Here is a 14,930-nt window from a genome sequence, read left to right on the forward strand (position 1 = left end):
CGAGGCATCACCTCCCCGCACAGTAAGAAAGTGAAGCATCACCTCCTCTTCAGTAGGGAACCGATGCATCAGCACCCCTGCATGGCAGTAAGGTACCAACGCATTACCTTCCCTGAAGTAAGGAATCAACGCATCACCTTCCCTGGGTGTAAGGAACTAATGTGTCACGTTCCCTGTGACAGTTTTTGTTTTTGTGCACAACGCATCCAAAGTACTTAACGTGTGAAATGTGTTACATCTGCAATTTGCTTTGAACAGAACTATTTTTACCTTTTAACCTCATAGATGCTAGTAAACATCCCTCCCCAGTGCTGCGCTGTCCATTGGAACTAGTGCTGAATGGACGTCCAATGGTCGTGCGCAGCACTGGGGAGGTAGTGCTGCCGTCGGCCAACGCACCGACGCAGCACTTAAGGGGTTAAAAGTCATATTTTGATTACTGTATTGTTGATGTTTATTGTTTTGGTCTTGTTCGGTTTAGAGAAAGATTACTTATTTTTCTAGACTGGTGTGGTGTCCATTTTTTTTATTATCACTGTATTACTGTATGTGTTCACAAATGCTTTACACACTGCCTCTGAGATAAGCCAGTCTGTTTGTGCCAAGCTACCAAAAGGGTGAGCAGGAGTTATTTTAGAAGTGTATCCCCCTTAGCCAGAATAGGAAGAAGGGTCCCTACTGGGACAAAGGTGCAAGCCCTTGCTAACTAGAGACCCCCATTTCTAAAAGTTTTCAGTTGCAACCTGCTAAGAAAAATATTCTACTCTTGTACAGTAAATCTAATAGACACACAAGAAAACAAGAAGTCACTATTTAAAACCCTTAAGTGGTAACCCTAAACAGGTAGGGTAAAGCAGAGACAGTGGATTTACCTGATAGGACTCATTAATAAAACAAAAATTAGGAGTTTTTTTTAAACAACCTATTTTCTTGGCACACATATAGTATTCTGCCTTTGTTAAAGAAGCCTGCGGCAGATCCTCTAATAGTATCAAACTACAGACCCATTTGGCTCCTGCCTTTCCTCGCTAAAGTTATTGAAAATATGTGAACTCTGTCACTACTGTATTCATTGAGATGAACAACTTCCTCCATCCGAGTCAAGCAGGATTCCGTGCCAATTTCAGCACGGAATCGGCCCTTCTTGAGATATCGGAATCCATTAAAGTGACTCGACTCAGGTGGGAGAGCGGCCTTAATACTGCTGGATCTATCAGCCGCTTTTGACACCGTGCCCCATGACAGACTCATACAGAGACTGAGAGACTAGGGCAAGTGGGGGGCACGGTGTTGAAATGGCTCTCCTCCTTTTCGGGAGATCGAAGGCAGGAAGTTTAGAACCCGCCTTTTTCCTCCCTTATGCCTCCTATGAAGGTGGGTGTCCCTCAGGGTTCGAATTTGAGCCCACTACTGTTTAATCTATACATGGCTCCCCTCGCCCCCTTGGTTGAAGAGGCTGGAGCCACTATTATATCCTATGCTGACGACACCCAGCTGTTGTTCACCTTTAAAAAGGGAGAGGTTTTTGATGGGGGCAAAATCAAGAACTGTCTGAGAAAGGTCTTTTCCTGGTTTAGTCAAAACCAGCTCCAGTGCAATTCTGCTAAATCAGAAGTGATTCTTTTTGGAGCTTTAGACCCAGAAGTCTGCAGGCAGTGGTGGACGTCTGATATGTCCCCCCCACAGACCTCCGTGGGAGTAGCCAAAAATGTAGGGGTAAAACTGGACAACTCACTGGACATGAAGACCCAAGTTCAATCAGTGGCTGGAACCTGCTATGGAACCCTGAAAATGTTCTGAAAATATTTACCTCTTCTGTCTCTCTCCCATAGAAGGACGGTGGTCCAGGCCCTTATCACCTCAAGGCTGGACTACGCGAATGTCCTCTATTTGGGTCTCCCAGATTGCCTACTGAGTAAACTCCAGGTTGTGCAGAATGCGGCCGTTAGAGCCATTCTCATGCTGGGCCTTAGAGCCCACATTTCCCCCATCTCAAGAACTTACATTGGCTCCCTATTCGTTGCAGAATTCAGTTCAAAGCCCTGAAATTGGCTTGTAAAGCCTTGCATGGCACTGTGGCAAATTACATTAGTAGAAGAGTGAGCTTTTACACACCTGGTAGAGCTTTAAGATCCTCTCATCAACATATGATGAAAGTGCCTAAATTCGCTAGCTCCCATAGAGGAGGTCGCTCTTTTCAAGTTCAGGTAGCACACCTATGGAATAAACTCCCAACAGCAATCAGGCAATTTCCCGACATCTGGCTTTTCAGGAAACAACTTAAAACATGGTTGTTTCAGCACTAATCTTCTTTCTTCCTCTGCGAGTTCAATAATATAACTTTTCTGCCCAAAAATGTGCAATTTTTCATATGACTGATGGGAAGACGCAACAGTCCAGGAAAGGCTCCATCTCCCAGGCCTCTGCAAGCAACATGCTCTGCTGGTAGTTTATTTCATTACACCACAGGATAGCTCCAGGTGGATTATGTTAGGCCAGTATTTGCGATCCCTATATACTGGTAAGAGAAAAGTCCTGACAAATCCATGATAGAAGAATGCAATGAGAATTGAGAGAGTAGGGGAGGAGATTTCTTTCACACCTGAATTGGCCTAGTCTGCCTTAGGCAATGCTGTCACCATCTCCTGCCAGGAAGCCTCACCAGAAAGGCCGAACTGGTTTGGTTGGGCAAAGAGCTTCTCTGCCACAGAGAACAAAGGATTTTGTATTATAAAAGAAGGGCCCAGACTGTTAGATCACTTTTGGGAATCAAGAGGAACCTTTGCCAAGGAGAAGAGCAGGAGCAACTGAGGAGGAATAGTGCTGCCCCTTTGCTTTTTGCTATCTGGGGTTGGCCTGCTGTTCTGTTTCTGCCAAGGAAAGGACAAGGACTTTGCCGGGTACTGTGTCCCCTGCATTATTAAGATCACCAAGGACTTGAAATAGAGCGTGCCTCCTGTTCTGAAGTTTAGGGAATACAAAGACTTCACCATCAGCTCCCCTGAACTCCCTTGCTGGGAATTTTGGCTTGCTGACAGGTACCTGCCGCTGTTTTGGACCTCTGGAGGCGGTTTGCCTCTGGGAGCTGGAAAAGTAAGGTAACTTCGAGAAGCGCAACACATGCGCACCTGTTTCCAATGCATCGCTGAAGAAATCGATGCAGGGACGGCAGCTGATCGAGAAATGGCCACACGCCCAATCCCGTGCACCAATCTCCGATGTCTGAGATCACCACACCAATTCCAACACAGGCCCTATTGTGCGGCTGCAAGAACCAATGCATCGTGGGACCGCGGCTGGAGAGAACACCACTGAGTTGTCGGCTAATTGAGAAACTACGCATCCCCGATCCTCACGCATCACATCTGGGCACCACGCCCAGAACACCGGGGTCGCCGTGAGAAACAGACGCATCACCTCCCCACATACTAAGAAACTGACGCATCACCTCCCCTTCAGTAAGGAACCGATGCATCACCTCCGCTGCGTGGCAGTGAGGCACTAATGCATTACCTCCCCTGAAGTAAGGAACCAACGCTTCACCTTCCCTGGGCGTAAGAAACTGATGTGTCATGTTCCCTACGACAGTTTTTGTTTGTGTGCACGAGGCATCCAAGGTACTTTGCTTTGAACAGAACTATTTTTACCTTTTAAAAGCTAATATACCATTGAACCGTCCCAAAATATTCAAATGGCCCCATAAAGTACAACATTCATTCAGTCAAAATCTATTCACTATCACCCAATAATAGAACTTTTCTGCCCAAAAATGGGTAATTTTTTATATGAACAATGGGAATACGCACCAGTCCAGGAAAGGTAACATCTCCCAGGCCTCTGCAGGCAACATGCTCTGCTGATAGTTTATTTAATTACATCACAGGATAGTTCCAGTTGGATTTTACCATGTGGTGTTAGTTCAGCCAATACTTGTGATCCCTACATACTGGTAAGAGAAAAGGTCTGACAAATCCATGCTAGAAGAATGTGTTGAGAATTTTCACACAACCCCATCCAAAAGCCCAGCTTCCGAATGCAGTCATCAAGATATTTCTTAAGCCACTTGATGTTTCGTATTCTTGTTAAACCTTCTTCACAGCACCCACCAAATTGTCTTTTCAACATGTTAATGTTAATGTTAATGTTAGTTGGGATTTGTTAAGCGCTCGTACGCCCGGAGGCTTCATGGCGCTGTAGAAGGAGCCAAACAAGACAGTCAAAGGATAAGCAGTGCTATCAGTAGTAAGCTTGAGAAAACAACCAGGTCTTCAGAGATTGCCTAAAGCTAAGGATGTTATCATTCTGCTTTATATGGAGAGGAAGAGAATTCCAGAGTACAGCAGCTTGATGGTCGAAGCAGCTGCCTCCGTGGCGTTTCCTCTTGAATGGAGGAACAATCAAAAGTGATTTGTAGGTGGATCGAAGGTGACGGGAGGGGCAATATTTTTTGAAAAGATCTCTGATAAAAGAAGGGCCAGAGTCGTTCAGAGAACGGAACAGAATACACCCAGCCTTAAAGGCCACACGTTGCTCAACTGGCAACCAGTGTAGTTGCTTAAGGCCAGGTCTGATGGATTGCCTCCTGGATATATTCAGCAGTAGCCTGGCAGCTTGGTTCTGAACAAGCTGGAGGCGTTTAAGCTCACCAATTTGGAGGCCGAGGTAAAGACTGTTAGAGAAATCCAGCCTGGACAGAACCAAGGAGAGGACAATCTGTGTAAGGGCTGCTGAAGAGAAAAAGCGAGCAATTTTTCTTATTTTCTTCAGTTGAAAAATGCTGGAAGATACCACCGCTCCAACCTGTCTTTTTAGCGAGAGATCCTCGCTGATAAAAATGCCTAGGCTTTTAACCACGGAAGATTTAGTGGGGGGGGCTCCCATGTTAGTGGGCCAGAAGTTAGGGTTCCAGCTTAGTGGGCTCTGTCCGGGCAGGACCAGCTCGGTCTTGCCCGGGTTGAGCTTCAGATGATTGCAGCTCATCCAACTCAATATGTGGGACATAGTTCTTTGGAATACGTCCACTGAGTCAATGTTGTTAAGAGGGAAGATGAGCTGCAAATCATCCGCATAATTGAAGATGGTTACATTAGCATGACGCAAGGAGTGCAAAAGAGGGCGTAAGTAAACATTAAAAAGAAGGGGAGATAACGAGGAGCCCTGTGGTACCCCACAGGTGGTGGGTATAATGGGAGCGGAGAAGGAGCCGAGTCTGACCGATTGTGTGCGGTCCGAGATGAAAGAGCGGATCCAGCTCAATGCGGGGCCCCTGAGACCTGCCTGCTCGACACGGTCGACCAAGATGGTGTGGTCGACCGTGTCGAACGCAGCAGAAAGGTCCAGTAGCACAAGCGCCTGATGGATTCCTGCATCTGCATTCCGCCTCAGAGTGTTTAACACCGAGAGGATGACCGCCTCGGTGGAGTGGCAAGGGCGGAACCCTGCTTGATTCGGTGCCAGGTATTCCGACTTTTCCAAGAAGCTGGAGATAGTTTCGCACACATGTGACTCCAGCAGCTTGGCACAGTATGGTAACAGCGATATAGGTCTGTAATTGATGGGATCTAGCGGGTTGGCTCCTGCCTTTTTTATGAGGGGAACATCGATGGCTTTCATTTGCATACGCCTGATAAAACTGTTCCCTATTAAACATTGATCTGCATAAAAATCAATTAACCCATCCACATCTAAAGGTGCAATAGTGCCCTGACATGTTCGAGGGGAGCACCACCTGCGTTCGCCCTGCAGTTTTCACACTTTTTTTTGCATCTGCACTGTTGTTTACATGTAGGACTATCTTTCATGTAAATACCTTGAGGCGGAATTTACCGTGAGGAACCCAGAGGGAGATCCTTGAGTATACTTTCCTTGTCATGCATTATAATCCTTGCAACACAATCTGGTGTCAATCAAATTGAACATTTTGGGCAACTCTTTCTCTGTCCATAGCAGATAAAAATGGCACATTTCTGTTCCTTTGTCATTTTAAACCTCATTGATGTCAGAGCAGCTCTGTTAATGTCCTCGTTGTAGACTGACAGCATCCTTTTGTATGGGGTTTTAAGTATTTCTTGTTTGAAGGTGTTAGCTGTTACACAATGGTGCAGTATGCCTTCTAGTGAGAGTCACTTGAAGGTAGCATCTCCCACCCTATCTCACATTAATTGTGTCCCGGTTTCCAAATTAATGTGTTTCGACCTGTGCTTACTCCCTAAAGGCCCACTTGAAAGCACAATAACAAACTGCGCCAGAGGGCAATGTGTTCCTCGTAGCTGTATTAAAGGACGGAACTCCTTAGGAACTTTTAATAGGTGCCCGAGAAAGTGACCTGAAAGTTTGCAAGTACTTCAAGACAAGAGTCTTTCTCCTGTAACTTCGAACTGAAATGAAGCGTCAGATATAACCTGGCATGTGGTATTAACTAACATGTTCAATAAAATGAAGCGAGCCCTTCAGCAACGCTTCCTATGCTAAGATCTGCATTTGTATTTTGCTGAAAATACTGTTATCCCGTTCTATTTTAGGAGCGTACCATCTCGGTGTCACATTGACTCTGAGGTCTGGATCTCATTACTGCTAATTGCTGTAAGAACTTTCTATCTTTGGTGTTTTTGTTCTTTCTGTGAGGAGTCCTGATTGAGGTTAAATACCTTTATTACAAGAGCGCTCTGTTATTAATAGCCAGTAACAATAGGCTGCCTCCTGTTCAAATACATTTGGCTGCAGAAAGTGTCTGTGCCTGCGGGCTTGAGTGCAGTATTATGTTATAATGGGCGATGGAATCTCCGGGTGGAATAAAACACTTGCCTATTTGTACAATACAATATATATTTTATTTTGAGATAACTTTGTGAATTTGACTTTATTTTTACTTAAACATTGCGTTTAGCTTTACCTGTAAAGCACAATAGAGAGGAGTCTCAAAGTCAGTCTTTATTACACTTTTCGGATTGGGGACTAATTTACGCATGACTAACTCCACAAGTCTAAATTTACTCTTGCACTTTTCATTTATTTTTTTCTACTTTTGGCTATTAGCCATTTATATGTGGATGTGGATATTCCCACCACTGGGACACGGGTCTCCACCATATGGGTGGAGATCTCTTTATAGTAAAGTACAGGGAAAAGTTGAAGAGTTTAATAAACTTAAATATAAATTAGTAAAAACATTTTTATGCTAAATATTACTTTCAATAAACCTAAAATATTTATTTTAAATGTAGAACAAAACAAACATGCAGCAGCATGATTAACTTTTTCATTAAATATTTATGTATTTTCTTTTTTGAATTATATTAAAATTATTTCGTGAATTAAAAGCCCTCTTGGAGTATGAAATTTATATTTATTTTCAACAGTAAAATAATGTAGTTATCTATAGGATCGTTTTAAAATGTTTTCATTTACATTTAAATTAATTTACATAATACGATTATTTAAGTATAATTTATATATAATTGTGAAAACAATACACTACAGTTATATATATTTAAAAAAAGTAAAAAATGTTCACTATAATTTAATATTATTTCCTATTAGATTTTATGTAGCCCATGACCCCTTTATTTTCTGCGGATGGGTGTTCTGCACCAATAGTTGGCTGTGTATCCAGCCGGACGTGCTTCGATTTTAAATACTTTTATTTATTTATTTACTTACTTTACTCCAGGCTGTCATATGTCCAGGCCCTGCAGATGCTTGGGTGTCTGCTAGGGTGAGGTCATCGGAGCGGAGGTTCCTTTTGGGTGCATGGACGGAGACTCCATCATTGAGGTATTTGGGTCCGATGTTTTATATGGATTTGTAGGCATGGGTGAGTAGTTTGAAGGTTACCCTAATCTCGACAGGGAGTCAGTGGAGGTCTCGTAGGTGTTGGGTCATGTGTTTGTGCCGTGGGGTCCCGAGAGCGAGTCTGGCTGTAGCGTTCTGGGTGGTTTGGAGCTTGTGTAGGAGAGTTTTGGTGATTCTAGAGATGGAGGGTCTGAGGATGAGGACTTCGGTCTTGTCCGAGTTGAGCTTCAGGCAGCTATTTTTCATTCAGGCTGCAACGTCCTTCATTTCCTCCTGGAAGTAGAGTCTGGTATCTTCGGGGTTCTTCGTGAGGTGGGTATCATCGGCATAGGATGCTATGCTGAGCCCATGCTGTCTTACGATGGCAGCGAGGGGGGCTATGTAGATTTTACCTAGAGTGGGGCTGAGCGATGATCCTTGGGGTACTCCGCAGTTGATCTCTGTGGGCTCTGTGAGGAAGGGAGGGGATTTGGTTCTCTGGGTTCTGTCGGAGAGAAAGGATTGGATCCAGCTGAGGGTGGTTCCTCTTATCCCAGTGTTGTGAAGTCTGGTTGCGAGAGTGCGATGTGAGACTGTGTCAAAGGCTGCGGAGAAGCCTAGTAGGATGAAGGCCGCAGGGTGGCCCTGGTCTAGTAGTAAGCAGATGTCGTCCATGGAGGCGAGGAGGGCGGTCACAGTGCTGTGGTTGCTGTGGAATCCAGACTGGGGGGAGTCTAAGATGGAGTTCTCTTTGATGAAGGCGGTCAGCTGGGCGTTTACGATTCTCTCTGTGACTTTAGCATCGAAGGGGAGGAGCGAGATGGTTTGGTAATTTTCACGTCCGTCGAGTCAGCTGTGGTTTTTTTGAGGACGGTTTTGACCTCAGCCTGCTTCTAGTCATGTGGGAAAATGCCAGATTTGAAGGAGGCATTGATGGTCCGTCCTAGTTCTGCTGCGATGGCGGCGGCGGCCCTGTGGTAGATGTACGGTGGGCAGAGGTCCACGGGAGCTCCTGAGTGGGTGTTCTTCATGGTCGCCGTGGTCTGTTCGACGGTGGTAGGTTGCCACGTTGTGATGGTTGGCTTGTTGTCTATGGAGTGGAGAGGGATGGTGTTCGGTGTCTGTTCACTGAAGTTGTCGTAGAGGACCTTGATTTTCAGGTGGAAGTAGGAGCTGATCATGTTGAAGAGTTCCTGGGACAGTGTGATGTTGTTGCATCCATCTCCGCCTGGGACGACTCCTGGTGGCCCCCTGCTCTGGGCCCCCCACCCAAGCCCACAGACCACGCACGCAACCTGGGCTTCATCCTTGACTCCTCCCTCACGATGGCCAAGCAAGTTAACGCCGCTACCTCCGCCTGCTTCAACCCTCTCCGCATGCTCCATAAGATCTTCCGCTGGATCCCCACTGGAACCAGGAAAACGGTCACCCAGGCCCTCGCCACCAGCCGTCTGGACTACGGGAACGCCCTCTATGCTGGGACCAGCGGCAGCAGCGGAGAGCATGGGGAGCGGGAGAAGGACAGGATGGACACAGAGAAGATGAAAACATGAGGCACGAAAACAGAAACATTTGAACGATAACGCTAGACAAATAAAAACAGATCAAAACATAATACAATGCCACAATACAGTACAATTTCCGGAACCTCACAACACAAATTACCAGGTGATGGGCAGAATACACAGGAGGCACGAAGCAGCGACTCGCGGGCCTACAGCCGCTGAGCACACCTCGCAGGTGTCATGTTTCGCACGTCCACGATACACAAGCAGCCTGGATACCGCGCTCCTCGCGCATCGGGAAAACAAGAAACTACGTTTCCCGGCAGACTATGGGGCAGTGACGTGATGGACGCATGGAGCGTGCGCAACACGTAATCAAAAGGAGCCCCGGCAGCCACGGCTTTGCCGATAATTCCTAATCCTGTTCGGAGGACGGTTTGTTTCCGGACGGTAGCGGTAAGAAAGCAAAATAGTACAGCAAATTCCTGTTTCCCTGCGGCACACTGTGTTGTAACAGTGCTATCCACGCTGGTGGCGTGGAACCTTGTTTTATTTCCCGATTTCTCTTGGCTGAGGGGGAATCAATGGCGCTGTAGCGCAACTTGTGAGACACTGTATTACGCGCATCAGAGCCACGGCGGAAAAATGGGCATCTTGTTGATTATTGGGTTTTTCCTCTCGGATGAGGGGGAAAGAAGAGAACCTTTGTGTGCAATTATCAGTGTTACAAGTCCGGGAAATCGAGGCTGAACCTCGGTGAAACTTTGGAAATTTTGTGCTGTGTATTTATAGTGCTCCTCAGTGCAGGGTGTGATATTGAACAGAGGACCCATTCCATTCCTGCTTCTATATTATTTGATGTCATAGCACAACATTTGTTTTTCCTTTCTTCTTACTCAAGAGACACAAGAGGGGTACATATTCAGAGGGATTCAGCGCACCCATTGAGGAATGTTTATTACTTGTTTTAGGTAGGTGTGCCAATACTCCCTTTACATAGTACAACCCTCATAGGTTAAGGTTTTCACGAAGTGTCTCTTTGTCTGGTTTTTATTAGTTGAGTAGAGTGCCTGGTACCACCTCACGTCATGTCTTCTTGAGAAGCAACCATTTGTATTTTCCTTAACAGGTACGAGAGTGGTACTGTAAAGTCTTTCTGTTGTTACGGGGTCAGCGAGAGAAGTGGGTGGGTTATATTCACAAAACAGGGAGGGTCTTCTAAATGAGTTGTTCTTTGTTGTTATAGGTCTCCCTCCCTGCCGTCCCCTTCCTTTCCCTCCCCGGTTGAACTTCTTCTGTAGTCTGTTATCTGATTCAGACTCTGAGGTCGTTTATAGGGGAGGTTATAGGCATAGCAACACAGCCCCGAAGAGGCTAGAAAGCAGAGCCTGACAGCAGGAGGCGCTGGAGGGCTCAGCAGCAGGGAAGGTAGAGCGTAGCTGTTTGGGAGAGAGCAGGCCAGAAACCAAAGGTCAGTGGTCTTACTCCTGCTCCTCCACAGCGGCCACCATTAAGAAGGGGAGGGGGGAGGGACGATTAGCTGGGAGGCAGGAAATGGGCAAGAACAGAGGGGAGGGGCCACAGGGCAGCAGCGGATGATGTGGGGAGCGGGAGAAGGACGTGACAGGCGCAAAGATGGAAGATGAAAAAACCAGCCACAAAAACAGTCAAATGAGCACAGTAATGCTAGACAAACAAAAACAGAAAACAATGCCACAATACAGTACAATTGCCGGAACACCGCAACACAAATCATCAGGTGACGGGCAGAATGCCCAGGAGGCAGTCCTGCACGCTTGTAAAATAAGCTCCATCGTGCAACCAACCATATCTATTATTGCTCTCAGCCTACATGGGGCTGATATAGTGCCATGTGGAGAGGGTAAGGAGCAGCATGGTCATGTTCAGGTTTTGTATGTGCCATAAAATGACTGGAGTAAAGCCACTGGATCACAAATTGCGCTTGGGAACTATTTAATATTTATTTGTTCATTGATATATTTATAAAGCGCAGCATTCATCTGAAAGGATATCACGATGCTGGAAGAGCGAGATCCATGGCAAGCATGAGGTGCTGATTGATGCCACTCCATACTGAACTAAACCTTAGGGATCACATGGGTTTTCAGCTTTTTTCTAAATTAAATATAGTCATCAGAAAGATGTAATTCTAGTGGTAGTTAATTCCATTGAGTTGAAGTTTAAGTCTGGCTCTTTGATGCATGGGCAGCCAATGGAGCTGACTCATGCATTCTGACACCGAGCTTACCTACTTTTATTGCACACCAGTTTGGCAGCTGCATTCGAGATTACCTGCAGGTGTGTGAAAAGATAATTAGCCATGCCAAAAAACAACGTATTCCCGTAATCCATTCTGCTTATAAGTAGAGCTTGGGTGATGGTTCTCCTACATTCCAAGGGGATACATGGGAAACGCCTTTTTAGGAGTTTTAAAGTAGTGAAGCTTTTCCCGCACAGAGCCCGAACATGCTCCTGGATGTTAGAGTGTTGTCAATAAGAATGCCCAGGTTTTTTGCAACCGGCTTCGGTGCAGGGGCAGATCCCAAAAATTGGGGCCACCAAGATGCATCCCATATTAGTTGGGCTCCCCCAAAGTGTAGAATCTCTGATTTATCAGCATTCAATTTCAGACAATGGTCTGACATCCAGATCGCCATTTCTGAGAGGGCTATCATCAATTGTGTGTCTTCTGCATAGGAGCAGATACTGAATCCCCATTTCTCACTGATTTTAGCCAAAGATGAAACACAGATGTTAAAGAGCTTTGGGCCCAGGGAAGCTCCCTGCGGGAAAACATAACTGATGGATTTTTGACTTGGAGAAAAGCAGCTCATTTGTACTGTTTGCGTTCTGTTGCTCATAAAGGAGCTGAACCACGGAAGCGCTTTGGCATGTATACCCTTTTCGTGTAGGGTGCTCAACAGTAGTTCATGTGAGACCGTGTTGAAAGTCGCCGACAGGTCCACAGGATCAAGGCTGCGGCTCTCCCCTGATCGATTAGAGATCTGATGCTGTCCAGGACAGCCAAGAGGGTAGCCTCAGTACCGTTAGTGGCTCTGAAGCCAGTCTGAGATGGGTCCAGGAGTTCATTGATTTCGAGATAGTTGGATACTTGTTTATTAACCAACTTTTAATAATAGAGATCCATGTCTGTAGCCCCTAGGCCTCCCCGCTCAAATGGGAGGAGAATGAAAATCTCCCAGGCAAGTCTCGCCTGCTTTCCAGCCCATGCATGTGCAATCATATGCAAATGAAGCTGTCATTGAAAACAGCCAAGCAATTGAAGCGGGACATTGATAAACAGATATAGTAACTTAGATAAGATAACCTTCTTCACAATCTCAAGTCTTCCAGCCACAGACAGCAGGAATTTCAACCATTTCACCACCCTACTCTCAAGCCATTCCATCAAGCAGCCATAGTTGGACTTCCAAAGGTTGTCTATATGCACCAAATTCCCTGGTATTTTATTGGGCCTTTTGCCCACTGTGATGGGAATTCCGATGTAAACTCCCCTCTGTGAGTGAAAAAGATCAAAGATTTTGCCCAGTAGGTGTTAATCTCCGAGAACCACCCGGATCAAATGAAGTCGCTAACCAGGGGGTCTAAGTTCACACTAGGATTTCTAAAATATAAAGGGACATCATCGGTGTACATGGATACCAGTGTAGCCCAAGGGGTAAAAGCACGGCTGCAATGAGAATGGACTTGCCTGAGTCGAGCTGCTAAAGTTTCCATTGCTATGGCAAAAAGGATTTGCGAAAGGGGGCATCCCTGACATGTACCTCCGGAGACCGGATAAGGGGGAGAGAACCCCATTGATCCTGAAATATGTGCTGTATAGCTGGCCACTTTATTGAAGAAATTTGGAACTAAATCCCAATCAACAGTAAAGCAAAGAGGAAAAGCCACTCAAGAGAATCATATGCTTTGGTGGCATCCCTAAAAATCACAGCTGCACCTATTGTGGGTTCTATGACCTGAAGTATGGCAAAGAAAGTAAGAATATTATGCATGGTTGACCTGCCAGAGACAAAACTTGATTGGTCTGTGCAAACTATAAGTGGGAGCATAGGGAGCAGTCAAGATGCGATCTGTTGGGCTAAAATATATCATGGATAACAGTCTATACAAGTCACAGCCTCTTTGTCAGGTTTTAAAATTGTGACTATAAGCGACTCTCAAAGGGCTGGAGGCAGCAAGCTCCTGTCCAGTGATTTACTGTACATATCGATAAGAAGGTGGGCCAACAGAGGTGCAAATTCCTGTAAAATATAGTTATGAGACCATCTAGCCCCAGAGCTTTATCCCCAAGGAGTGCCCCATTAGCCTGTGTAACTTCTTCCACTGAAAAAGGTTTATGTAGGAATCTACGGTGTCCTTCCTCTAGTCATAGCAGTTGTAATGAGTCAAAGAAGGGGTCAAGGGCCGGCGAGGTACAGAGCTGAGTCATGGTATATAATAAGGAGTAGACTCTAGTCATCTCCTCCTGAACTTTACTTGAGTCAACAACCTAGACGTCTACATCTGTGTGAAGGTCAGCTATATAGTCACTTGCCCAGGGGTGATGCAAGAGACCCGCTAAGGTCTTGCCCAACCACTCACCCTCCCTGTGATGTTGGGCATAAGCTCCCTTCCTAATTAGTGTGTCTCCCAGTGTACTGCCCCTCAAAAGTGCCAATCTATTTTGTGAATACTAGCAAGCATGGATGCATCTTGGTCAATAAAGTAGGAAAGTTCAAATTCTCAGATCTCCCCCTCGAATTGCACCAGATCCCCATGAAGCGTCTTCAGAAAACCAGCCTGTTTAGCAATGCAGTTGCCTCTGACTATAGTTTTAAATGCTTCTCACAGGGTCGAGGAAGAGTCTACCATGCCCACATTATTCATAAAATACTCAACTATGGCTGCCCTTATTCTATCTAAAAAAACCTGATCTCTCAGTGTTCCCGAAGGCAAGCACTACACGAGAGCAGAATCCGGGTGGAGAAAGTCAGAGTAGCACCATGGTGTAATCCGAAAGGGTGTGCAGTAAGTGATGTATCTCAGTGGTCTGGCTAACTACATCATGGGAGGCCAGCCAATGGTTGATGCATGACCAGGATGTACGTCAGAGGCCCTACACATGCTCTCCTGTCTGCTTCCATTTTGTCCCCTTCAAAGACCTACAAGATCATTATTAGCCATAATATCCTACAACTGAACAGCCACTCTCGGATGAGGGCGATGTGAAGCACCGGATCTATCCAGAAGTGGGTTTAAAATCATGTTAAAATCTCCCCCCCCAGACAGTGGGCCCTTGACCAAGAGTGTTGACCAGCCACCAGGATTCTACATTGGGACTGTATATAGAGGGCAATGGGAGAGGAGTGCCAGCAAGCATCACCTATCACCCTTGTTTATTACATTTAGCCTGATGGGTGTACCAGGGCAGGCCCTCCCTTATAAGTTATGCTTATGCCATGTGCATGATTCAAATAACAGGCAACATGTCTTTCCCCAATCCAGCCTGCTCACAGGCGCGGTGACCTATGATCTGTTAAATGCAGATCCTGTAAAAAACCTATCTTTGTCATGTTAATGCAGGTATGCCATGACCAATCTCACCTTGCGTCTATCATTTAAGTTGCGCAC

The sequence above is a fragment of the Lissotriton vulgaris genome, chromosome 3_2, assembly GCF_964263255.1.
Source record: "Lissotriton vulgaris chromosome 3_2, aLisVul1.2, whole genome shotgun sequence".
Classification (NCBI taxonomy): Eukaryota; Metazoa; Chordata; class Amphibia; order Caudata; family Salamandridae; genus Lissotriton; species Lissotriton vulgaris.